This window comes from Lotus japonicus, chromosome 2, assembly GCF_012489685.1.
Source record: "Lotus japonicus ecotype B-129 chromosome 2, LjGifu_v1.2".
Classification (NCBI taxonomy): domain Eukaryota; kingdom Viridiplantae; phylum Streptophyta; class Magnoliopsida; order Fabales; family Fabaceae; genus Lotus; species Lotus japonicus.
Window position 1 is genome coordinate 33,894,147 of NC_080042.1, and position 26,415 is coordinate 33,920,561.

General features: G+C 41.0%; 1 non-coding gene across 1 annotated transcript; it reads right to left on the bottom strand.

Moving 5' to 3' along the window:
• Window positions 1-9,202: 9,202 nt before the first annotated feature.
• On the bottom strand, window positions 9,203-9,309 carry LOC130741565 (small nucleolar RNA R71). The gene has a single exon (XR_009020457.1). It is a non-coding gene; the product is annotated as a small nucleolar RNA R71 (small nucleolar RNA).
• Window positions 9,310-26,415: the final 17,106 nt, after the last annotated feature.

Genomic DNA, 26,415 nt, shown 5'->3' on the forward strand with positions numbered 1-26,415 from the left:
TGACTTTAAGTGAAAACTAGCTATTTACTAGGGTTTCTGCCCTAGGTTTAAGCGTATAACGATCGTGCTATAACTTTTATCGACCTCGATACAATCCTTAGACTTTTCCTGAACTTTCTCCTTCATAAATTTATTTCATTTAGTAAACTGTTGTTCAGGTTTCCCTTCACGATACATCAACCCTAATCGTGAATAGGATATTATTCACTTATTCTACACTTAAAAACTTGGGTCTTACAAAAAAGGACTTATCTGCTGCTTCTAAGACTCCTTCTGAACATGAGAAAATCATTTCTGACTTGAAAAATGATAACCATGCTTTAGTGAATTCTAACTCTGTGCTTAAGAATCAAATTGCTAAGTTAGAAGAAGTTATTGCCTGCGATGCCTTTGATAGTAAGCATGAATCTAAGTATGAAAAATCTTTTCAAAGATTCCTGGCTAAAAGCGTAGATAGAAGCTTGATGGCTTCATTGATCTATGGCGTAAGCAGAAATGGAATGCATGGCATTAGCTATTCTAAACCAATTAGAAATGAGCCTTCTATGCCTGAAGCTAAATCTTTGTATGAATTCTTTGTTCCCTCTGGTACTATATTACCTGATCCTTTACCTGCTGAAGTTGTTAAACCCCCTCTCAAAAAGGGATCTCTCTCCATGTCTAAATATCATGCAAAAATTCCTTTACATTACCATGTTGAGAAACCCAAGGTGATCAGTGTAAGATCAAGATTTGGTCATGTGGTACAACTCTATGTTTTGATGATAACAAGTATTTATTTGTGGATGAACAACTATGATACTCTAATGTTTGTCTTGAGTGTTTTGACAAACAGGTTCTGATTCTGACACCAGAAGATATATTCGTCAGAAGTTCTGAAGATCAGAAGATCTGAGGATCAGAGGATCTGAAGATCAGAGGATCTGAAGATCAGAGGATCTGAAGATCAGAGGATCAGAGGATCAGAAGATCTGAGGATCAGAAGATCTGAAGACCAGAAGCTCTGAGGGACCAGAGGCTCTGAAGGTTCAGAAGCTCTGAAGGTCCAGAAGCAGAAGTTACGAAGGTCAGAGGATCCAAGCATCCCTCTGACTCTGATCACCAAGCTTCACAAGTTTCAACACGAAGCATAACTCTGATCAGAAGTCTCCTAGGTTAAAAGGTCAAGTCGCTATCCAAGTACAAAAGCAAGTGTACCTTCCTGACGACCTACCTAACGTTCTCAGCCACAGCAGATTCTGGAAGTTCCAGAAATGCCCTCCAACGGTCATATTCTCTCAACAGAAATATCCTTTGCACCTTGGACTATAAAAGGCTGAAGAAAAGAAGAAAGCAAGAGTGAGAGAAAAACCAAGAGCTGCAATACAAGAAAAGATTCAAGCCTCTACTTTCTTCATCTGTTCTTATTTAGTTTACACTCAGCTTATTTAGAAGCAAACCCTTGTAAACACCAACCTCAAACAGTTGTTTGATTTTCCTTAAGGGACCGGGTAGGTCAGTATCCTTAAGAAGACTAAGAGAGTGAATCTTAGTGGTGATTCCTTTAGGAGATCAAGGTTGATCGGATCCTAGAGAAGACTAAGAGAGTGAATCTTAGTGTGAGCTAAGTCAGTGTATTGTTAGTCACTTGTAGGTTTCAAGTGCAGTTGTAACAATTATCTGATTAGTGGATTGCCTTCATTCTAAGAAGGAAGAAATCACCTTAACGGGTGGACTGGATTAGCTTGAGGGATTTATCAAGTGAACCAGGATAAAATACTTGTGTGCTTCTCTCTTCTCTCTATCTTTATCCGCTGCACCATCTATCTTAGAGAAACCGAAAAGATTTACTTTAAATCTTAAGGGGAAAGTTTTTATATTGAAAACGCTATTCAACCCCCCCCTTCTAGTCGTTTTTCACACCTTCAATTGGTATCAGAGCGCAAGTTCTGATTACCACACTTAACAGTGTTCAGTAGATCCGGGCCAGTGTGAAAAACTCATGGATTCCACCACTACTACAAGCAAATATCAATACAGTGCAAGACCACCTATCTTTGATGGTCAGAGATTTGATTTCTGGAAAGACAGAATCAAAAGCTTCTTTCTTGGCTTTGATCCTGATCTCTGGGATTTTGTTGTTGATGGTTACACCCCTCCTGTTGATAAACATGGTGTAAAGATCCCAAGGGAGAAGATGAGTGAAGATCAAAAGAAGGAGTTCAGAGATCATCACAGATCAAGAGCTATTCTGCAAAGTGCCATTTCATATGAAGAATATGAGAAAATTACTGATCGTGATTCCGCCAAGGGCATCTTTGAATCCTTGAAGATGTCTCATGAAGGAAACAAGAAAGTGAAAGAATCAAAGGCACTGTCTTTGATCCAGAAATATGAATCCTTCCAAATGGAACCTGACGAATCCATTGAAGAAATGTTCTCCAGATTTCAGTTGCTTGTTGCTGGAATAAAACCCCTCAACAATAGCTACACCACTGCGGATCATGTCATGAGGATCCTTAGAGGTCTTCCTGAAAGCTGGATGCCTTTGATAACTTCCTTGGAGCTAACTAGAGATGTTGAGCAGATGAGTTTGGAAGAACTCATAAGCATACTGAAGTGTCATGAACTAAAGCGTGCTGAACATCAGGATCAGAAGAAGAAGTCTATAGCCTTGAAATCCAAATCTGAAAAGGCTAAGGCTCTCCAAGCAGAAGCAGAAGAATCTGAAGAAGCCTCTGAAGATTCTGATGAAGATGAGCTGACTCTGATATCCAGAAAGCTCAACTGCATCTGGAAGCACAGGCAGAGCAAATTCAAAGGCTCATCAAAGGACAAAAAGTCAAAGAAGCATTTCAAGACCAAGAAGAGTCTGATGGTGACTTTTGACGAATCAGAATCAGAGGATGTTGACTCTGATGGTGAAGTCCAAGGACTCATGGCTATTGTCAAAGACAAAGGAGCAGAGTCAAAGGAAGCTGTTGACTCTGACTCAGAATCAGAAGGAGATCCAGACTCTGACGATGAAAATGAGGTATTTGATTCTTTCTCAACTTCTGAACTTAAAGATGCTTTGTCTGAAATTATGGATAAATATAACTCTCTCTTGACTAAGCATAAAAGGTTGAAAAAGAATTTCTCTGCTGCCTCTGAAACTTCTGTTGAACATGAGAAAATCATATCTGATTTGAAAAATGATAACCATGCTTTAGTTAATTCTAACTCTGTGCTTAAGAATCAAATTGCTAAGTTAGAAGAAGTTATTGCCTGCGATGCCTCTGATAGTAAGCATGAATCTAAGTATGAAAAATCTTTTCAAAGATTCCTAGCTAAAAGCGTAGACAGAAGCTTAATGGCTTCAATGATCTATGGCGTAAGCAGAAATGGAATATATGACATTGGTCATTCTAAACCTTCTGAAGTTGCTCCATCATCTCTTAAGAAAGGAACTTTCTCAATGTCAAAATATCATGCTCAAATTCCTTTATATTATCCTGTTGAAAGACCCAAAGTTGTCAGAACTTCTGGGCTAACTAACAAGAAAGGACCCAGAAAGTGGGTACCTAGGGATAAGATTATATATGTTGCAGATATCTTCAATAGGTCCATCGAAACTCCAACCATGGAACCTGGACAGTGGATGCAGGCAACACATGACGGGAGAAAGGCATATGTCCCAAGATCCAAAACTTGAATCTGAAGGTGAAGTTAATCTTGGAGGCATCAGTAGAGTAAGATTTGGTCAAGTCAAAGCTAGTTGAAAAAGCTTGCAGAGATGAGCATGACCGTTTCAGAAAGAAACAAAGACTCAGAATTTGACGAACTAGAAGCAACAACATCAGAAGATGCTACTACAACTTCTGACTTGCGTCATCAGAAGAAGAGTAGGTTCCTAGCTTCTCATTCTGAAGTATCTGAAGATGAAATTTTGTCCAGAACGGAGATGTCACCAGAACCACACTTCTGCTCTCATCAGAAGATATGCTAATCAGAAGCCAAGTATCCCTTGGTATTCCTTCTGAGGGGGAGTATTTCGTCTTATGCTCTTACTATTTTTTTCCACCTTCATTCTTTTTGCTTATGACAAAAAGGGGGAGAACTTATAGTATCTTGACAACTCCTATTTTATTTAGCTCAGAATCTAGATATTACTAACATTGATATTAAGTATTAGATTCAGGGGGAGCTTAGCTCAGAATCAAGCACGAGTCTTGGATTCAGAAGGAGCAAGATAAACTATACACATCAGGATAAGTTTTAACTCTGATACCTTATACTCTGAGTGTATTCAGTTTATTTGTTTAGAGTTGTTCATCAAAATACATGGTTTTGTCATCATCAAAAAGGGGGAGATTGTAAGATCAAGATTTGGTCATGTGGTACAACTCTATGTTTTGATGATAACAAGTATTTATTTGTGGATGAACAACTATGATACTCTAATGTTTGTCTTGAGTGTTTTGACAAACAGGTTCTGATTCTGACACCAGAAGATATATTCGTCAGAAGTTCTGAAGATCAGAAGATCTGAGGATCAGAGGATCTGAAGATCATAGGATCTGAAGATCAGAGGATCTGAAGATCAGAGGATCAGAGGATCAGAAGATCTGAGGATCAGAAGATCTGAAGACCAGAAGCTCTGAGGGACCAGAGGCTCTGAAGGTTCAGAAGCTCTGAAGGTCCAGAAGCAGAAGTTACGAAGGTCAGAGGATCCAAGCATCCCTCTGACTCTGATCACCAAGCTTCACAAGTTTCAACACGAAGCATAACTCTGATCAGAAGTCTCCTAGGTTAAAAGGTCAAGTCGCTATCCAAGTACAAAAGCAAGTGTACCTTCCTGACGACCTACCTAACGTTCTCAGCCACAGCAGATTCTGGAAGTTCCAGAAATGCCCTCCAACGGTCATATTCTCTCAACAGAAATATCCTTTGCACCTTGGACTATAAAAGGCTGAAGAAAAGAAGAAAGCAAGAGTGAGAGAAAAACCAAGAGCTGCAATACAAGAAAAGATTCAAGCCTCTACTTTCTTCATCTGTTCTTATTTAGTTTACACTCAGCTTATTTAGAAGCAAACCCTTGTAAACACCAACCTCAAACAGTTGTTTGATTTTCCTTAAGGGACCGGGTAGGTCAGTATCCTTAAGAAGACTAAGAGAGTGAATCTTAGTGGTGATTCCTTTAGGAGATCAAGGTTGATCGGATCCTAGAGAAGACTAAGAGAGTGAATCTTAGTGTGAGCTAAGTCAGTGTATTGTTAGTCACTTGTAGGTTTCAAGTGCAGTTGTAACAATTATCTGATTAGTGGATTGCCTTCATTCTAAGAAGGAAGAAATCACCTTAACGGGTGGACTGGATTAGCTTGAGGGATTTATCAAGTGAACCAGGATAAAATACTTGTGTGCTTCTCTCTTCTCTCTATCTTTATCCGCTGCACCATCTATCTTAGAGAAACCTAAAAGATTTACTTTAAATCTTAAGGGGAAAGTTTTTATATTGAAAACGCTATTCAACCCCCCCCTTCTAGTCGTTTTTCACACCTTCAATCAGAACCTCTGGGGTAACTAACAAGAGAGGACCCAGAAAGTGGGTACCTAAGGATAAGATTATCTATGTTACAGATATCCTTGATAGCTCCACTAAAACACCAATCATGGTATCTGGACAGTGGATGCTCGCGTCACATGACGGGAGAAAGGCGTATGTTCCAAGAGCTAAAACTTAAGCCTGGAGGCGAAGTTGGCTTTGGTGGCAACGAAAAGAGTAAAATTGTTGGTACTGGTACTATTTGTGTAGATAGTAGTCCATGCATTGACAATGTTTTATTGGTAGACGGCTTAACTCATAACTTATTGTCTATAAGTCAATTAGCTGACAAGGGTTATGATGTTATCTTCAATCAAAAGTCCTGCCGGGCTGTAAGTCAGATCGATGGCTCTGTTCTGTTTAACAGCAAGAGGAAGATCAACATTTATAAGATCAGATTATCTGAGTTGGAGGCTCAGAATGTGAAGTGTCTTCTGTCTGTTAATGAAGAGCAATGGGTATGGCATAGACGGTTAGGGCATGCCAGTATGAGAAAGATTTCTCAGCTGAGTAAGCTAAACCTTGTCAGGGGCTTACCCACTCTGAAGTTCTCTTCAGACACTCTTTGTGAAGCATGTCAGAAAGGAAAATTCACAAAAGTCCCTTTCAAGGCAAAGAATGTTGTCTCAACCTCAAGGCCGTTGGAACTTCTGCATATCGACCTGTTTGGACCAGTGAAAACTGAGTCTATAGGTGGCAAGAGATAAAGGATGGTCATTGTTGACGACTATAGCCGCTGGACATGGGTAAAATTTCTAACCCGCAAGGATGAGTCTCATGCTGTGTTCTCTACCTTCATAGCCCAAGTGCAAAACGAGAAGACTTGTAGGATTGTGCGTGTCAGAAGTGACCATGGTGGAGAGTTTGAGAATGACAAGTTTGAGAGTCTGTTTGATTCCTATGGAATTGCACATGATTTCTCTTGTCCCAGAACTCCTCAACAAAATGGTGTTGTTGAGAGGAAGAACAGAACTCTTCAGGAGATGGCTAGAACCATGCTCCAAGAAACTGGCATGGCTAAGCACTTTTGGGCAGAGGCAGTAAACACAGCGTGTTACATTCAGAACAGAATCTCTGTGAGACCAATTCTGAATAAGACTCCTTATGAATTGTGGAAGAATATAAAACCCAACATTTCTTATTTTCATCCTTTTGGTTGTGTTTGTTATGTTCTTAATACTAAGGATAGATTGCATAAGTTTGATGCTAAATCGTCTAAATGTCTATTACTTGGTTATTCTGATAGATCTAAAGGTTTTAGATTTTATAATACTGATGCTAAAACAATTGAAGAATCTATACATGTTAGATTTGATGATAAGCTTGACTCTGATCAGTCGCTAGTTGAGAAATTTGCAGATTTAAGCATAAATGTTTCTGACAAAGGCAAAGCTCCAGAGGAAGTTGAGTCAGAGGAAGATGAACCAGAAGAAGCTGGTACCTCTGATTCACAATCTCAGAAGAAGAGCAGAATCACTGCGGCTCATCCTAAGGAATTGATTCTGGGCAACAAAGATGAACCAGTAAGAACCAGATCAGCCTTCAGACCCTCTGAAGAGACCTTGCTTAGTCTGAAAGGATTGGTGTCCTTAATTGAACCCAAGTCAATTGATGAAGCTTGATGACCCTATTTTAGTAGTGTTTTTAGGGTCATTTCTTTGTTTGTTTTGAGTCTTTTTTATGAGTCTCATGTAGTGTTTCATGCATTCTCATGCATTTTTATTCTTTTCTTTAGTCTTTATTTCGTTTTGGTAATTTAGTAGTTTTATAGGTAGTTTTCTTGCATCTTAAGTAAAGTTTAGGACTTGCATGGTTTTGTTGTGTTTTATGAAGGACTTCTTGTGCTAATGAGCTCTTGGAGCTTCTAGAATCTTCCTTGACTCGTTGGTTAGGTTTGGAGAGCAGAAACTGAAGGAGAAAGAAGGCCAAGAAGCATGGAATTGATGAAGAACTTAAAGAGAATTGAAAAGAGGAGTTTCAGAAGCCAAAAAGTCTTTTTCAGGCAAGCTTAAGCGCCTAGGCGCTGGGAGTGGGCGCCTAGGCGCCAATTGGGTCCAGAGGCATGTTTTTTAACATGCAATTGGCGCTCAGGCGCTCTGAATTGGCGCCTGAGCGCCCAGTTTCGTGTAATTTGCCTATAAATAAGGCTTAGGCCAATTTCTTTGAGACATTTGGACATTTTACTCATTTTTGATCAAGTTTGAGAGCTGAGGAGAACTTTGGGGCCAAGGGAGGCTTCCAACTTGTATTTTTCTCAGGTTTTCTTTACATTTTCTTTATGAATTCCCTAGCCATGAGTGGCTAGTTTACTTTTTGCTTTGGGTTAAGAGATTCTATGAAATTTTAGTTTGTTAATTCCTATCTCTATGCATGAGTCTTGATTTAATCTTGTATTTCAATTCCTTATTGCATGCTTAGCTTTGGTGCACCTTTGCTAGAGGCTAGATTATAATCAAATGGAAATTTGTTATGATTTAGGGACATGAATGGAATAGATCCTTCTATACTTGCTTCTAGGAATAGAGTGAGGGTAAGGTTTTGTTGGCCTGAACATACATGCTTATTTACCTCTTATGAATGTTTAAGTACACAAGGAATTTGGCTTATCTTTCAGTTTGAGAGAATTACTTTTGTGAGGAATCAACTAGTAAGTACATAGGCTTTAACAACAAGAGATAAATCAAGATATCACATGCATAGGATAGGTGGACTAAAATGGATTAGATGATCAAAAACCCAAGGCAATTTTCCATCATTGTTATTTACATCATTTTCAACATTGCTCTTTTGCAAACCTGTTGTCACAATCAACCAAAACCAATTTCTGAATTTTACTGCTTTAAGAACTTGCAAACTTTAGACTTAAATCAACAATTCTCACTCACAATCCCTGTGGTTCGATATTTTAAAACCCAGAGGTATTCGTACACTTGCGAATTGACCAACAAGTTTTTGGCGCCGTTGCCGGGGATTGTTTGTGGTTTTTGGTTTAAGTTAAAGAGTTTGTTTGTTTGTTTTATTAAGCATTGCATTGTATAGGTGTTACTAACCTTTTCTCTGTTTTTGTGATTTCAGTTTATGCACAGTAGGCTTGGCACGGATCCATTGCTGTTTGATCTGGAGCCTGAACGTACTCTTCGCCGTCGTCGAGCCCAACAAAGGCTCGAAGCCATGGCTGCTCAAATGACGGAAGAGGAGATGCAAGCCCACATTGAAGAAAGAGTGAATGAGGCTCTTGCTCAAAGACTTCAAGAGCAAGAATTGGAGAATGCCAATCGTTCTCTTAGAGACATCACCTCGGCTGCCATGAGCTACGATTATCCGGGAAGCATAGTTTCCCCCGATGGCACGGGAAATTTTGAGCTGAGGTCGGCATTCATTAATTTGGTGAGCCAAAATCAGTATGGTGGAGGTGCTCTCGAAGATCCTCATGCACACATGGAGCGGTTTATCCGCAATTGCAACACCTACAGAGTTCAGAATGTTTCAGCGGACACCATCCGCTTGAGTTTATTCCCTTTTTCATTGAGGGATACTGCTGAAGAGTGGTTGAATTCACAGCCCCAAGGTAGCATTACATCTTGGGAAGACTTGGCTGAGAAGTTCACCACAAGGTTTGTTCCAAGAGCCCTCTTGAGAAAGCTCAAGAATGACATCATGACTTTTACTCAATCCACCGACGAGAATCTCTATGAAGCTTGGGAGAGGTTCAAGAAGCTCTTGAGGAGGTGTCCTCAACATAACCTTACTCAAGCTGAGAAAGTACCAAAGTTCTATGATGGTCTCCAATATTCTTCGAGGTTTGGTTTGGATGCGGCTTCAAGTGGAGAGTTCGATGCCTTACTTCCACAAGTGGGGTATGAGTTGATTGAAAAGATGGCTATAAGAGCCATGAACTCTAGTAATGATCGCCAAGCCCGAAGAGGAGTCCTTGAGGTTGAAGCTTATGATCAACTTATGGCCTCCAACAAGCAACTCTCCAAGCAAATGAATGAGATTCAAAATCAAATGAAGACTACCAAGATTGGTGGTCGAGTTGCCAAGGTGGAGTGTGTGACTTGTGGAGGGCCACATGACAGCGAAGAATGCACAGAGACTAGACCGGAGGAGGAAGTGAAGGCTATGGGTCAAGCTCGGAATGACCCATTTTCAAATACTTACAATCCAGGATGGAGGAATCACCCTAATTTCTCGTGGAGGCAAGGTAGTAGTGGGCAAGGAAATGGCTTTCAAAGACAATTTCCTAGCCAAGGATTCCAAGGCCAAAGCTCAAGACAACCTCAAGAGCGAGGAGAAGGTGAAAGTAGTGGTTCCAAGAAGAGCTTAGAAGAGTTGGTGGAAACTTTCATCAACCGGACGGAGAACAATTACAAGAATCAAGAGGCGGCTATCAAGAATCTTGAGAATCAATTTGGCCAGCTAGCCAAGCAAATAGCCGAGAGACCTCAAGGTAAATTCCCTTCCGATACTATCCCCAATCCTAAGCAAGAAAATGCCTCTGTTGTAGCCACTAGAAGTGGGAGAGTGATGAGTGAATTGAAGGAAAAAACAGAGGGAGAAAAGAGAGAGGAGATAGTGGGAGGAGAAGTAGTTGTGCCTATTAAGGTGAGAGAGGAAGTTGATCTTACTCCTGAAACTAGCAAGGTTCCGTTTCCTAAAGCATTGGCTAAGAAGAGCTTAGATAAAAAGTTTTCAAAATTTGTTGATGTTTTCAAAAAGCTCCACATTAGTATTCCTTTTGCCGATGCTTTGGAACAAATGCCTATATATGCTAAGTTTATGAAGGATATTTTGCATAAGAGAAGAAGATTGAAGGGAGTAGATGAGACGGTGTTGATGACGGAAGAATGTAGTGCCATTTTGCAGCGGAAGATGCCTAAGAAAAGAAGGGACCCCGGAAGTTTCACTATTCCGGTAGAAATTGAAGGCATGGCGGATGTGGAAGCCTTGTGTGATCTTGGAGCGAGCATCAATTTGATGCCACTCACCATGTTTGAGAGGCTTAACCTAGGAGAGGTTACTCCAACCATGCTTTCCTTGCAAATGGCGGATTGATCCCTCAAGACTCCATATGTGATTGTGGAGGATGTAATGGTGCGGGTGGACAAGTATGTGTTCCCCGTGGACTTTGTTGTGCTTGATATGGAGGAGGATGAGAAGATTCCTCTCATTCTTGGTCGACCTTTCTTAGCTACTGGTAGAGCTAAGATTGACGTTGACAAGGGTCACCTCATTCTCCGTGTTGGTAAGGAAAAGGTACGGTTTTCTGTTTTTAATCCTATGATTGAGACTAACCATGACAATGACTTTGTCTGTGATGTGATTAGAAGCAGGTCGAAGGTTTCGGAAGAGATCCCCAAAGTTAATGCCCAAATTGATGAGTTCCATCCGGCTCTCATCAAGCTTGTTAATGGTAACAAGTATGGGGGGTCCAAGTACGAGAACTTGCATGCTCATATGGTGAAGTTTACCCAAGCTAGCACCCTTGCTAAGATTGAGGGTGTTGCAAGTGATGAAGTGAAGATTAAACTCTTCCCTCATTCTTTGACGAGGGAGGCTAGAGCTTGGTTTGATGAGCAAGAGGACATAGCCTCATGGGAGGATTTACTCCAGAGGTTTTGTGCAAGGTTTGTTCCTATTTTAGTAGTGTTTTTAGGGTCATTTCTTTGTTTGTTTTGAGTCTTTTTGATGAGTCTCATGTAGTGTTTCATGCATTCTCATGCATTTTTATTCTTTTCTTTAGTCTTTATTTCGTTTTGTAATTTAGTAGTTTTATAGGTAGTTTTCTTGCATCTTAAGTAAAGTTTAGGACTTGCATGGTTTTGTTGTGTTTTATGAAGGACTTCTTGTGCTAATGAGCTCTTGGAGCTTCTAGAATCTTCCTTGACTTGTTGGTTAGGTTTGGAGAGCAGAAACTGAAGGAGAAAGAAGGCCAAGAAGCATGGAATTGATGAAGAACTTAAAAAGAATTGAAAGGAGGAGTTTCAGAAGCCAAAAAGTCTTTTTCAGGCGAGCTTAAGCGCCTAGGCGCTGGGAGTGGGCGCCTAGGCGCCAATTGGGTTCAGAGGCATGTTTTTCAACATGCAATTGGCGCTCAGGCCAATTTCGTGTAATTTGCATATAAATAAGGCTTAGGCCAATTTCTTTGAGACATTTGGACATTTTACTCATTTTTGATCAAGTTTGAGAGCTGAGGAGAACTTTGGGGCCAAGGGAGGCTTCCAACTTGTATTTTTCTCAGGTTTTCTTTACATTTTCTTTATGAATTCCCTAGCCATGAGTGGCTAGTTTACTTTTTGCTTTGGGTTAAGAGATTCTATGAAATTTTAGTTTGTTAATTCCTATCTTTATGCATGAGTCTTGATTTAATCTTGTATTTCAATTCCTTATTGCATGCTTAGCTTTGGTGCACCTTTGCTAGAGGCTAGATTATAATCAAATGGAAATTTGTTATGATTTAGGGACATGAATTGGAATAGATCCTTCTATACTTGCTTCTAGGAATAGAGTGAGGGTAGGGTTTTGTTGGCCTGAACATACATGCTTATTTACCTCTTATGAATGTTTAAGTACACAAGGAATTGGGCTTATCTTTCAGTTTGAGAGAATTACTTTTGTGAGGAATCAACTAGTAAGTACATAGGCTATAACAACAAGAGATAAATCAAGATATCACATGCATAGGATAGGTGGACTAAAATGGATTAGATGATCAAAAACCCAAGGCAATTTTCCATCATTGTTATTTTCATCATTTTCAACATTGCACTTTTGCAAACCTGTTGTCACAATCAACCAAAACCAATTTCTGAATTTTACTGCTTTAAGAACTTGCAAACTTTAGACTTAAATCAACAATTCTCACTCACAATCCTTGTGGTTCGATATTTTAAAACCCGGAGGTATTCGTACACTTGCGAATTGACCAACAAAGCTCTTCAGGACAAGGAATGGATTCTGGCTATGGAAGAAGAACTGAGTCAATTTTCCAAGAATGATGTTTGGAGCCTAGTGAAGAAACCTCAAAGTGTCCATGTAATTGGAACCAAATGGGTGTTCAGAAACAAGTTGAATGAGAAAGGTGATGTTGTCAGAAACAAGGCAAGGCTAGTTGCTCAAGGCTACAGTCAGCAGGAAGGAATAGACTACACTGAAACATTTGCTCCAGTAGCAAGACTAGAAGCAATCAGACTGCTGATCTCCTTCTCAGTGAATCACAACATAATTCTACATCAGATGGATGTTAAGAGTGCCTTCCTAAATGGATACATATCAGAGGAAGTCTACGTTCATAAACCCCCAGGTTTTGAGGATGAGAAGAACCCAGACCATGTTTTCAAGTTGAAGAAATCTCTTTATGGTCTGAAGCAAGCTCCCAGAGCATGGTATGAGAGACTCAGCTCATTCCTTCTGGAGAATGAGTTTGTAAGGGGTAAAGTAGATACAACTCTCTTTTGCAAAACTTACAAAGATGATATCTTAGTTGTGCAAATTTATGTTGATGATATTATATTTGGTTCTGCTAATCAATCTCTATGCAAAGAATTTTCTGAGATGATGCAGGATGAATTTGAGATGAGTATGATGGGAGAACTCAAGAACTTTCTGGGAATACAAGTTGATCAAACACCAGAAGGAACATATATCCATCAGAGCAAATACACTAAAGAACTTCTGAAGAAGTTCAATATGCTGGAATCTACAGTTGCCAAAACTCCAATGCATCCTACATGCATTCTGGAGAAAGAAGATGCAAGTGGTAAAGTTTGTCAGAAGCTCTATCGTGGTATGATAGGATCACTTATATACTTAACTGCATCTAGGCCTGATATATTGTTTAGTGTTCATTTATGTGCTCGTTTCCAATCAGATCCAAGAGAAACCCACTTAACTGCAGTTAAGAGGATCCTAAGATATCTGAAAGGTACCACTAACCTTGGCTTGATGTATAAGAAAACATCAGAGTATAAGCTTTCAGGTTATTGTGATGCTGATTATGCTGGAGATAGAACAGAGAGAAAAAACACTTCTGGAAATTGTCAATTTCTGGGAAGCAACTTAGTCTCATGGGCAAGCAAGAGGCAATCAACCATTGCACTATCTACTGCAGAGGCAGAATATATCTCAGCAGCAATATGCAGCACTCAGATGCTCTGGATGAAACATCAGCTGGAGGATTATCAAATCCTTGAGAGCAATATCCCAATCTATTGTGATAACACTGCTGCAATTTCATTGAGTAAGAATCCTATCTTACACTCAAGGGCAAAACACATTGAGGTAAAGTATCATTTTATTCGAGATTATGTACAGAAGGGCGTACTTCTTCTGAAGTTTGTTGATACTGACCATCAATGGGCAGATATCTTTACAAAGCCCTTAGAAGAGGATAGATTTAATTTCATTATGAAAAATCTGAATATGGACTTTTGTCCAGCATGAAGATGGATCAGAACCTCTGACTATGATGCTTCTTTATCAGAAGATGTCTAGTTCAGAAGGTAACTCTATCAGAGTTTAAGTACCCATTGGTGCTGACTCTGAAGCTGAGACAGTAAACGTTTGTCAGTATCTCTGATACATAGTTCCTTGTGCCCGTGCTGACAGTCTGTCGTAATGAGTGTTGATGTGCTTCTCTCCTGCGTGTGATATGTGTATTATCTGTTACTATGATGTCTTTAATTTTTAACCGTTGATTTTACTTTGCTTTTTGATCAACAACGGTTATTTTCAAAAACCCACTATACACGCACGTTCTCGTACACTTACGGGTTTACTCTCTCTCTCTCTCTCTCTCTTCAGTTTTTCAAATCCTTATCCCCACGATCTCTCTTTCTCTCTATTCATCCTTTTCCTTTCTACCCAAAACGTTCAACCGCCTTCAAGATGGTGAGACCCAACATAAACGAAACTGCAGATGCAACCAGGTTTCCTGTTATGGTAGTAGGTCAAGCTACAGGTCAATCGGGTTCTGGAACTCAAGGTCAAGCTCAAGCTCAAGAGAAGATGATCCCTATTGCAGAACGGGGTTGTGCCGTTCATTGTGTCTTTGCTCCTGAAGAACTCCAGGTTCTTGCTGAATGGAGATTCGACCTGGACAATATAGCTGCTAATAGGTATGATCTTCGTCCTGAAGTTCGTGTTCAAGGCTGGGAAGAATGTTTCAACAGGCTTCGAGGTCCAATTTATGTGAAATTGGTCAAGGAATTCTGGAAACACGCCGATTGTGATGACACACAAGTGGTCTCTTACATTGCTGGCAGAAGGATTATCATCACAGAGAAGTCGATTGTTGATCTTCTGGGTGCACATACTGGAACAGGGTATAGATTCCAACTGACGGAATCAAAGTTGAAACCCAGAACAAAGGAAGAAACCAACAAGGCTCTCTACACAACATATAAGCCTGGCAAGAGCGACTACAAGGTAGTGGATCTTCATCCCAAGCTGAGGATATGGCACAAGATTCTGCTTCACTGCATTAATCAGCGGCCAAAGGGAAGCTCACTAGACTACATCAACTTTTGTCAAAAAGTGATGTTGTTCTTCATTCAAGACCACAAGAAGATCTGCCTTCCCTTCTTCCTGTTCTCTTACCTGAAAGAGTGCATCAGGAAATCCAGAACCACTGCTTCTATCGAGTCTGCCACCAAGTACATTCCTTTTGGAAGACTGCTTTCAGATCTATTCATTGAGAGCAAATTTGTAGAAGATCTGATGATGGCAGGATGCACAGAGGATCTGTCGACCATTGCTAGTGATGTCTTCACCTCTACATCTTTGAAGAAGATGGGATTAATCAAAACAAAGGTTCCTCCTGCTCATGAAGATACTTCTGATGAAGTCAGACGCAGAAGAGTCCCTCTGGTTGATTTCCCTCTTTGGTCCCAAGCAGATGATCCAACTGCAATCTTATGCTACATTGATGATCTGAAGAAACAAGGGTACGAGATAGATGTGGACGAGTTCTTCAGACAACTACCACCAGCACCAGAGTATGATTCTCCTCCTAAGAGGAAAACTCAGAGAAAGATCATCTTGGAGGAATCCTCTGAAGAGTCTGATCCCTCTGATGCTCCTCCTCCTCAGAAGAAGAAGGCTGACAAGCCTAAGAGGAAACACGAGGAAACCACCAAGCCAGATGCTCCATCTGATGGTGATAATGATGATGCTCCTTCTCCTCCAAAGAAGAAAAAGAAGCAAGTGAGGATTGTGGAGAAGCCAACCCGTGTGGAATATGCTGCTGCAGTTATCAGAATGGAGACTTCTGCCAGAGTTACTCGGTCTGCTGTGCGATCATCAAGTAAGTCTGCTGTTATTGAATCTGATGATGATTTAAATTCGCTTGATGCACTCCCCATCTCTTCACTCCTTAACCGCACTGCCACCCAACTCACTTCTATTCCAGAGTCTCAACCAGCTGACCAAACCACTTCTCCACCCACTTCACCTAGATCTTCATTTTTCCAACCTTCTCAACAAGAAGCACCTCTTTGGAACATGCTTTAGACTCCACGTCCCTCTGAACCAACCTCACCCATAACCATTCAATACAACCCATTAACCTCTGAACCCATTATTCTCGAACAATCTGGACCTGAACCCAGAACTTCTGATCACTCTGTCCCCAGAGCATCAGAACGTCCTGTTCGCAGAACCACTGATACGGAATCCACAACTCCCTGTCCCTCTGTATCTTTTCCTACCAATGATGCTGACTCCTCAACCTCAAATAACTCTGAGTCTACTCGCAAATTCATTCAAATTGCGAAAGAGAAAGAGTCTGCCATTCCAGAGTACTACCTCACAGTACCTGTAACACCCCGATTTCCGGGGGCGTCACTTTAGTAACCAAAAAGAAATACTTAAGCGGAAAAACGTGAATTATTTTTTTTCGATAATGTAATTAAAGACAGAAAGAGATGAAACTTTAAAACGAAAGATAACAGTACTAATATGCAATATAATTACAGCCCCCCACTGTAAGTTGTAAACCACGTCACGAGTAAACCTCCAGTGACGGAAAGTAAAAGAGAGTAACGCCCGTAGGCAAAAGTACAAACCAAAAGAAAGGTCAAGTGTCCGCAACACTATCCCTCAAAATGAGAATGAGTTAGCCCAGATGGCCTAAAACAAGACCTCCTAGCCCAACCAACTCTCTGTGATCCTCGTAGAGGAACCACACAAAAAGCTATAGGCGGGAAACTACCCTGTCCCCAAAGAAACAATGACGGTCAGAGCTAAGACTCTACTCCTACACTAATCGCATCTCGAGTAAGTCGCTCGGTGGCCAGCGGGGTCGACCACCCATGAACCGTAGTCCTCCTGATCAAGCTTCTCCAACCTAGTTTCCCCCGAAGGGTGAACCATCGTGAACCGGTCCGCCATGGACATCTGACAAAGGCGTAGTCCGCCCAAACACACACAGAAGACGCGAGGGTCAACTCCAAAGAATTATATAATTAATAAAACCAGATATCTAGGATAATAGTTATTAGCCTCTCAGGCTTATAAGTTTAGGGATAACATCCTAGGGTTGCATGTATCACAATGAATATAAAAGATCATAACAACAATTAGCATGCCTCAAATAGGATAAACAAGTACCAATCACACTCAGCAACTAAGTCAGAATGTATGTTGCATGAAATGCAATGCTGGTTGACAAAATGCATTCCGGAAGAAGGATGGACACCAACGAGTCAGCCCTAACACCGGCCATAGTGGGACCATTCCGCTCGGGCGTCTCTTACACCACACAAAAGTAGTCAGATCAGCAGTGAACCCGTAGGTCTGCCATTCCGTCTGCTACTAAGGACCACCGTAGTGTCCTAAATATGGAAATCCGGGTCTTATGACCATTTTGGAATCCACCGAGGTCCGGTATCACGCCGTGTATTAACCTCAAAATGAGTGCATGATCGCAAGTGATTAGCCAAACAACGTCTCCGACCTCACTCGACACGTTGCCACGTGTTCTAAATAACTTAAAGTCTCTAAAAGAATACCCTAAGGTAAATGTCGATTCTGCGACAAAATGAATTAATCAAAAGAAGAAAGCATGTACTTTGGAACTCATGGTTCCCAGCTAAACTTTAGATAGCCAACCAATAAACTGCTCATCGAGCGAAAGGTACCGAAGTACTTGGAACTTAAAGTTCCCGGCTAAACTTTAGATAGCCAAACAATAAACTGCTCATTGAGCAAAAGAGTATCAACATACTCGAAAACTTGTAAGTTCCTCAAAACTTGGACTCGACGACACTTCTCATATCTTCAAGACTAATATTCAGGCTCTAAGCTCTTATCTAAAATTGTTATCATTGTTCAAGGGGTTTTAGAGATGGATTAATGTCTTATGAATTTTCCTTGAGAAAATAGGTTTCGTTTAGTCTTTATAATATTTCCTATGAGTTTCAGGGATCCCATAATCCCAAATAATTCCTGAGAAGGTCTCGATCCATTAAAACATAACAAGGCCCGAACTCTGTTCGTCCTATCAATCTCTCTCAAAATCTCATAAAAATTCGGCATGACTTGCCCGCAATCCTCACTCCTCAGAATCACAGACATAAGTGGAATCACATGAATAAATCAGCTCAAACAATAAGCATAAACAGCATATTCCAACACATCCTAGATTATCCATTTAGCACATAACATGTGAATCATTTAGCACACAATATCATGGCATCAAGTACTCAACAAGATCGGCCGAAGCCTCAGAAATCATTTCAGACATTTAGCAATTAAGTGCATAACACATAAACCAAGTCGAATTCGTCGACGCCTAAAGCATTATCTAGTAATTCAGAGAGTAGCCCTCACCTGTTGATTTTCCAGCTCGCTCCTCGAACTTTCCTTCACGGTCTTTCTCCTCAAGTCCTCTGAATTCCTCGAACGAACCTTAAAGCAATTTCAAAGAAATCAATCACAATGAGTCAGAAACTCAGCAAACAATCAGTGCTAGGGGTACACAGAACACTACAACCTCCGTGGTACGACAATCTAACGCGTTAAGACAAGTGTTCGAAAAAGTCGGATTTCCTCCCCCCTTGAGGGTGCTCTCGGCCACTTCCCTTAATTGTGTGGGTCGATTTTTCTTCGATCAAACTTGGTTCCTAGGTTATCATTAGTCGTAACTAAGGCGAATCTAAGCTCGGAAAAATTTTCGGATCGAAAACTGATATAGGGGTAGTTTGGTCATTATTTTCAGCTCAGAAATTCAAAACTGGATTTTTGAAAAACAAATTGGATGGGGACGTCAACAACGACGTTTATGACGATTAATCCTACTAGCACTAAGCCTAGTCGATAGTTTTCAGCTTAAAGGTTGCGACTTTGCCTAAAAATGGGTATTTGGTGCAAAAATTGATCCCGGCGGCATTTCGTCGACATCTGACAAAATCTAATCCGCAGAACACGCTCAGGAGCATGCAGGGAATAAGTTTAGACACTAAAATCAGCTTATTTGAACAGTTTTTCAAAAAGCTCAAAACTTTGAGCACAGAAAGACATAGAAGAAGTCGACAGATCTGACGATCAGAAGTGAGGGATAGTAACTATACCTCGATGTCTTCGATTAGCAACGAACGGCGAAACGATCAGGAAAGAAACGGCAAAAATCTTCTTCTCCTCTCCTCCTCCTCAAGCTCTCGGCCTCTCTCTCTCAAAGGTGGGAATTTTTTGTTTTTTTTTTCATTTTCCACCTATTTATAGGATTTGGAAAATACGGAAAAATGATTATTTCGCGATTCCGATTTTTCCTACTGATTCCAACGTATTTTAGACACGATATTCTTCCCGCTGAATCTTCTAATTCTTCAAAGAAATTTCAGTATGATTTTTGGTTTTCGAGGCTTGTTTTTAATGCTTACCGGCATTAAAAATGCACTTTATGCACTTTATGATATTGACCTCGGATGCAGAAACTTCCTTCTGAAGAAAGATTGGAAACATCAAGAGAAATGGGTGTTCGCGTGTGGAATCTTCGTTTGAAGCTCCGTATAGAAAAAGTCTTCATCGTCCGTAGATTTTAGGGTTTCTGAACTATCAGGGATTCCGTTTCGGCAAACTTCCGAGAATTGGAATTTGGCGTTCGTACATTCCAGGGTTTCGCATCGAAATACTTGTTTATAGACGAAAAAGAGAAGTTCTAACATTTCTCTGAAGATTTTTGGAATTAGTTTCCATCGTGTCCTAATGTGTAAATTAACTATTCACTAATGCCTTTGACCTAGGATTAGGCGAATGTTAGTCGTGCTATAATTCTTATCGGTTTTGATACAATCCTTGGAATTTTCCTGAACCTTCTCCTTCATAAATTTATTTCATCCAATAAACTCTTGTTCAGGTTTCCCTTCACTATACATCAAACTTATTCGTTAATAAGGAATTTCACTAATTTATTCTAAGCTTAAAATCTCGGGTCTCACAGTACCTTGCCCTAGGAGATACCCTGGACCTAGACCAGAACGTCTAGTTGACCCAGATCATCCTATCCAGGCTGACCCTTTGCATGAAGCAGACCCTTTAGCTCAACCTGTTCAACCAGAACCAGAAAACTCGGTATCTGACCCCTCTTCAGTCAGATCACCAATTCCTCAGGTTGAAACCTCTAAACCAAACCTTGAGACCCACACTTCAAATGCCCAAACCTTAGATGTTGGTTCTCCTCAAGGAGCTTCTGAGGCCAATAGCAGCAATCACCCCACCTCTCCTGAAACCAATCTCTCCATTGTTCCCTATACCTACCTCAAGCCAAACTCTCTTCTTGAGTGCATCAGTGTCTTTAATCATGAAGCATCACTGATGATTCGCAATGTGCAAGGTCACACTGACCTTAGTGAGAACTCTGACTCTGTTGTTGAAGAATGGAATCGTCTGAGTAATTGGTTAGTCGCTCAAGTTCCTGTTATGATGAGTCTTCTCACTGCGGAAAGGGATCAGAGGATTGAGGCTGCTAGTCAGCGGTTTAACAGAAGAGTTGCTCTGCATGAACAACAGCAAAGAACAAGCAGAAGAAGCTGCACGTCAGGAGGCTGCACAAGTTGAAAATGCAAGGTTAGAAGCTGAAAGACTACAAGCTGAAGCTGAAGCTCTTAGATGTCAAGCTCTTGCACCAGTGCCTTTCAAACATGCTGATTCTGAATCCACTCAAGCTCCTCACTCTGCTCAGGATGTTCCCTCTACCTCTACACAGCCAAGTTCTTCTAGACTTGACATTATGGAACAACGTCTCAACTCTCATGAGATTCTGCTGATGGAAATGAATCGAGCTATTCAAGAACTCCTGCGTAGCTCTGACAAGCCCTAGTTTTTAGGATTTCTTTCGTTTTTATTTCTTAATTTATTTTACTTTTATTTTAATTTTCAATCATGTTTATTACATCATACATTATTCCCTATATCTAGAATGGAGGATCCTTCTTCATTCATCTGCATTCTTGGCGCTGCTCCACTCTCTCCTTCTCCAGACGATCCAGTGAATACTCTACGTTGCCGAGTTTGATGCTCAGCTCATCTCTCTCCAGACTATCTTCTGTCGTCTTGAGTCTCTTTTCCATAGTCTCCTTCTCTTCCAGCAGATTCAGCTCAAGCTGGCACAGCTCCTGAATCTCCTCCACGAAGCAGAGGAATTCTTTCAGATCTTTCTCCATCTCTGGACCAAGATCTTCTTCCAGCAGTGTCTTAGTCAGCTCTTGTATGGTCCTCGTACCATCAGGATGCCTTATATTGAGGAACATATCTTCCTCAAAAGCCTTCCTTCTGAGTTCTTCCAATGCAGTTCTGTATGATGCCATTTCTTTCTTACTTGAAATTGATCGAGTTGTGAAGCTTATCCTCTTCTTACTCGCTCTATATAAGCTTCATCCTTTCCTTGGAAGTTATTGCTCCTACAGTTTCTCGAGGTTAAGTCCTTGGTAACTGAAGCTTCTCTTTACTCCCGTGGCCGGTGGTAAACGTTCTTCTTTTGCATTAACTCCCTTCTTTAATTCGCTTAACTCTCTTTCATGCATCGTTTATTTTTCTCCATCCTTTTGAAACTTAGACCTTCTCTAAGGGGGAGTACCTTGTACTTCAAGCTAAGTTTTTCACACCCCATACTTTTTGCTTATGAGAAAAAGGGGGAGTACACCCAGTTTTTGATGTGTAAGCTGTGTTAGTGTGATTTATTTTTCTTTTGGAGAATTTAAGAGTTCCACCTTTATGACCATAGATGTGTCACTGGGCAAATACAAGGAGTACATTTCACTTCTTCTGAAGTGATTCTATTTGACTCTGATACCACTTATTGTTGACTCTGAATACTTATGCGCTCTGATTATTTCAATTCATCTATGTCATATATTTTCACTCTGAACTCTTATATTATTTAGCTCAGAATCTAGACATTTCTAACGTTTTCATTAAGTCTTAGATTCAGGGGGAGCTATGCTCAGAATCAAGCTGTGACTTGGATTCAGAATGAGCAAAATAAACTATTCACATCAGGATAAGTCTAATTCTATCTCTCTAAACTCTGAGTGAATTCAGTTTATTGTTTAAGAATTGTTCATCAAAATACTTGGTTTTGTCATCATCAAAAAGGGGGAGATTGTAAGATCAAGTTTTGATCGAGTAGTACAACTCTATGTTTTGATGATTACAAGTTAACATTTTAGTATGAGCAATTATGGTACTCTAACGTGTTTTTCTAAGTGTGCTATTTACAGGCTCTGACCTCAATTTTATCTCACACAAATCAGAAGCACTGTGCTTAAAGAGTGACCCAAGCAACGCTTTCGCAACATCTATGTTCACTCTGAACAGTAGAAAAGCTTCAGAAGATTTGAAGCCATACAAGCTCTGATATGGACTCAGTCACTTGAAGTTATGAAGATCCAGACGTTCTGACAACCCAGACACTCTGAAAGTTCAGATGTTCTGATGGTGTAGAAGACTCTGAAGATCCAGAAGCTGAAAAGTGGAGACTCTGAAGTCCAGAAGCAAGACGACTCTGAAGACCAAGTACTTCCCTCTGAGTTCAGAATCAGAAGGTACAACGGTCAGAGGATCTCTGCTTACCTCTGACTCTGATCAACGAGCTTCACAAGTTCCAACACGAAGCATTCCCCTGATCAGAAGTCTACTAGGTTAAAGGTCAAGTCACTTTCCAAAGTACAAAAGCAAATGTACGATCCTGACGACCTACCTAACAGTCTCAGCCACAGCAGAAGCTGGAATTTCCAGAACTGCCCTCCAACGGTAGCATTCCCATGCAGCGTTCAAACCCTAATCCTTGGAGTATAAATAGAGGCTGAAGATTGAAAGATGCGGTTGGAAGAATCTCACACGCGCAAGCTATATTCAAACCTTCTAAGCATTCTTTCATCTGAATTCATTGTGTTTACTATTAGCTTTTCAGAAGCAATTTCTTTGTAAACATTCTTTCTTAAACAGTTGTTTAGTTACCTTTATAGGAGATCAAGTTTGATCGGATCCTAGAGAAGACTAAGAGAGTGAATCTTAGTGTGAGCTAAGTAAGTGTATTGTTAGTCACTTGTAGGTTTTGTAACACCCCGATTTCCAGGTGTCCCTTTAGTAACCAAAAATAAACTTACGCGGAAAACAGGTAATTTTTTTTTTCGTTTGATTCCTTTTAAATAAAGCAATAGAAAATAAAGACATAACCCAACAACTAAACTAACCGATATACAAATATATACACATGTACAGCCTCAGCTGCACTTTCCCGTCACGCGCAATCGCAGTGACTCCAAAGTAGTGTGCCCGCAGGCAAATATATACAGAACCAGAACTGTAAGTAAAAGTATCAAATATACAGTCATCCAAGAGAAAGTCGGCACCCAAAAATGGCCTGAACAAAAGACCCCTATACTCCGACAGACTCTCTGTGATCCTCCTCAAAAGAACCACACAAAAAGCCACACATCGGGAACCTACCCTGTCCCAAAAAGTAAGACGATCAGAGCTCTACACAAAAATGACGCTAGCCTAACCTACCCTCCCAGTCTAGCTCATAGCCCCTCCTCCTCCTCGTCGCTGCTCGGCGAGTAGCTCCCCCCACTGCTCTCGGAGTCAGAGTCAGAATCCACCGTAATCATCTCGGTGTCCAAGTCCACGACCTCCCTCCTAACTGTCCTGCGCACCGTCCTAGTCGAGCCGGTCTCAACATCCACCTCTCCTATAAGAACATCCTCCTCCACCACCCTAACCAAGGGGTCCACACGGTAGCCGTGCGGTGAAGAGAAAGAAAAGAGACGTGAGGCAGATGGGACAATAGACTCCCTCTTCGGCCGCACAAGCCTAGAGGACGACGCCACATCGGTATGATCAATGGCAGTAGCAGGAGGTGGCGCAACAGGTGTAGCAACAACAGGCTCTATCTCCGCTTGGTCCTCGTCGTCAGAAGATGAAGCAGGAGGTGGTGCAGGTGGTCCCTGACCAGTACCTGGTCCACAACGAACTGAGGGCGGCAAGTCAAAGCTCAGCTCCATACGTCGTAGCACTCCTCTCGTCAGACGTCCTCGCTCATCCGTCCGGTCCTCCATGACCCTTCCCCGGTACGTCGCTCGGTGACCAGCAACATCGATCACCCAAGCGGTGGGGGCATGACGGTCCACCAACTCATACCTGATCCCTCCCGAGGGAGAGACCATCGAAAACCAGTCCGCCATCGACATCTGGCAGCAGGCTGACCGCCCAAACACAAACATGCAACCAAAGCCAAGGCGCTAGGTCAACTCACGGAATAAAGTAGATATACACTCAACATGTGATATGGGGTATAGATATATATGTTGATATATATATATATAAACAATCCTAGCATGTTATTGGCTCTAACAATGCTTCAAATAAATCAAACAGCACACAATTCCAGTCAGAGTGAATGTATGCGTGAAATGCAATCAATATGATCCGGATAATTGTGACGCGTTCCCGTTCGCCACTAGTGAAGCATTCCCGTTCTTCACTAGTGAAGCATTCCCGTTCTTCATCCTCAACAAAGCATTCCCGTTCCTTGTCGAATGATGCATTGGTGACGCATTCCCGTTCCTCACCATCGATGAAGCATTCCCGTTCCTCATCGAATAATGCATCGGTGAAGCATTCCCGTTCTTCACCAAATGATGCATGATGCAATATGGTTAGCCAAACATCGAATCGACCTCACAACACAAGTGTGTTAGCTCAAAACCCAATCTCAAAACCCAAGAGTTAGTGTCGGTCAATACAACACAACTCGGAGTTAGTGTCGGTCAATACAACACAACTCCAACAACAAAACCCAATGACAAAACCCAGATTTAGTTTCGGTCAATACAACACAACTCCAACAACATGAGTACTAAAGTACTCGGTGACTTTCAATCATCACCGTTGCTCACCTTCCCCCTCTGGTGTCCAGCAATTGCCCAAAACCCACAACAAAAGTCGACTTTTCCCCGTCTTTCGCAATCATTTTCCCCTTTAGGTTCCCTATATTTATTCGTTTAGTAAAAACGTTTCGAATTGGATTAGTCAAGTTATGAGTTTATTTCTCAAAGTCTAAGTCTCCCAAAGTCTCTAGTTTTCGAAATTCTAATCATTCTAATTTTTCCAAAAACCCTCCAAAAGAAGTTTCCCGGGGAAAGTCTAAGTATTCCAACGAATACCAACGAATGGCTAAGTCTCAAACCCCACGATTGAACTTGCCTAGGGTTGTTCATCCAACCCGAAATATCAAGCATCACCAGTTCAATGATTCCCCACTCCGAAGTCGCATCAAAACGCACAATTCAACAATATCTCCGCAACGCAAGTTATAGAAAATATCATAACCTCAATTCATCAACATAATCAACATCAAAGTAAAGCATAAGTCGAATTTATCGACGCCTATCATGCAGTCATAACTAATAGTAAGTTGCCCTAACCTCGAGCTGCTCCAGCCTCGTGATCTAAATCTCCTTCACACAAATGCTCTGAATCTCCCAAAGTTCCTTCAACTGAACCTCGGAGAAAAACAAAGCAGAATCCAAACAAAATCGATTAGTTCGATCACAATACAACTCATAAACGATAGACAAAGCATTAAAGCTTCAGAATACAACAATCAGGTACGAAAAGACAAGTTTTCGAAAACGAGAAACTGCCCCCCCCCATTGATATAGCTCTCGGCCAAAAAGGAAAAAGAGTTCCGGCTCTTTTTCTTCGATCAAATCTGTTTACAAGGTAGTTTTAGGGTAAAACTAAGGCAAAGAAACTGTCGGAAAATTTTTCGGACGATCGGATCAAAATACGGCTGTTCAGGGGCGTTTTGGTCCAAAATAAAAGCTCAAAACCTCAAAGTTATCACTTCGGAAAACAAATTTGACAGCAATGATCCTAACGACATCCGTGACAACTAATCCTAAAGGCACGAAGTCAGATTACGACTTTTCGACAGTAAAGTTTCAAAATGTGCGACAAAAAGGGTTTTGAACCAGTTTTTCAGATCCTTGACAACTCGATCACAATCGGCGAATACTGACGGAGGTTTTAGGCTCTTGGGCACGTAGAGAACAAACCCCAAGCGAAAAATCAAGAAAAATGGACAGTTTTACGAAAAGCTCGAAACTTTGAGCACAGAAACGACTAAAGAAACGCAGTAGAAACAGTGATCAGAGGTAAGAATCAAGCTAGTTACCTCGGTACCTTGAAGTAGGAATGAACTGCGCGAAGATCGGTCGAGTTTCGGCGAAAAAAATCTTCTCCCTCTCTCCTCTTCAAACCTGCGGCCTCAAGTGTGTGGAATGGAGGATATTTTGAATTTTTGAGCTATTTATAGGCAGGTGAAATCGCGGGAAAATGAAAATTTCGCGATT